Here is a 1,771-nt window from a genome sequence, read left to right on the forward strand (position 1 = left end):
TTGATGGAGTGATGCCCTTTGATTAATTTCATTACTTACAAGATTACCTCACACCTGTTTTGATGAACTTAGTCTGATTTTCTGCAATACTGGTAAGTGTTAAGGGATCACTGTTGCCTCTAGAGTATTCAGTCGTTTAAACGTGTTATGAGGGTTCAGGTGTCTGGCTTTTGGTGAGGTAATATTTGATGCATGGTAACCAGATACTTGGCACTTCGTAACAATATATATATATATATATATATATATATATATATATATATATATATATATATATATATATATATATATATATATATATATATATATACATACACTACACACACACACACATATATATATGTATATATATATATATATATATATATATATATATATATATATATATATATATATATATATATAATATCATATAAATGTAAATGAAGCATTTTACCTATGATACTTGGAAGTCGAGTGCAGTAATGGCACCAAAATTAAAATATAAGCCCACGTTTATTTCCTCTTTCAATGCAGCAGAAGAATATTGCCTCAGGAAATCTTCAGTTCCGTCAGAGCTTTTGATGTCTTGTCTTTATTTCTTCAATCAAAGAAATATGAAATGGTGGTACTTGACTTTCCCCTAAAATAAGAATTCACTTGAAGTTCTTAACTGAAACGAAAAAATCGAATATCGTTTATTTATAGTTTAGAAAGTTGAATTTATATTTTTTTCAGTCAATTTATTGCAATCATTTCAGATTAACTTTTGTAAGTCTCTGACATATCTTTCAGCAATTTACAAGAGCCGAAATCCCTGAACGGAAAGTATAGAACTTCATTCATGCATGATCACTAGACAGAACTGTGGAAATAAATAAACTTAAATAGTATTTTATATTCAATCATCCAAATGACCCGCTATGCAATGCTCAGCGTTCACATAAATACAAATTATCAGTTCTAAAGAATTCTACATTACCATTTTGTTTCGCTTACAAAAGACAATATGTAAAAAATTATGAATAAAACAAAAGGTTGCTTCACTGCATATTGGCGCGGCTGCTGTTCTTCAAACCTGATTACAAAGTATTCCCATGAAGGTATATTCTGCTACTAATTCCAATATCTACGTGGCATAAATGATTTCCACTACAGTAAAGTAATATAGCATCCTTACCGTAAATGCAGAACATTACCAGTCCTCAGTTAAGAGGGGGAAAAAGACCTCATAAAAATAAATGAATGAATAAATAAATAAGTAAATAATAAACAAGGGGGGAAAACAGAAAGCGAGTCAGGAAAGAAAACACTGTCTCTCAGAAGATGCCTCTGGCGTAAGTTGCCATCCATAAAACATGATCCAAGTGGCCTCTAAAGAGACTACGGAATTTAGTCTTGAGTGAATTATGGAGCTGACAGGTGCTCGGCACCAACATATGACACGTTTTCTTTTGGAGGATTAGATGAATAAGTGAAAAACTCGAATGAGTTACGGAGAACAACGAGACAAAATACGATGTTACTTTTCTTCTTCTCTCATTGAACTCTGCTAATCCACTCAGTATGAACAGAGGAAATAAGGGAGAAAGAAAACATGACATTAACGGCCATAACGAAAAAGGAACTGATTAAGACCTGATTTTTTTTGTTTAAAGACTATTATTTTTGTTGTTGTTGTCACATAAATATTCAGAGCTCAAAGGAGCAGGATTCTGAAACAAAAACTGGAGATGCTCGTGAGACCTCCAGCTCCGAAGATGAAATGTTTTTATTATTATTTCTTTGCTTG

Source organism: Macrobrachium nipponense, chromosome 18, assembly GCF_015104395.2.
Source record: "Macrobrachium nipponense isolate FS-2020 chromosome 18, ASM1510439v2, whole genome shotgun sequence".
NCBI classification, from domain to species: Eukaryota; Metazoa; Arthropoda; class Malacostraca; order Decapoda; family Palaemonidae; genus Macrobrachium; species Macrobrachium nipponense.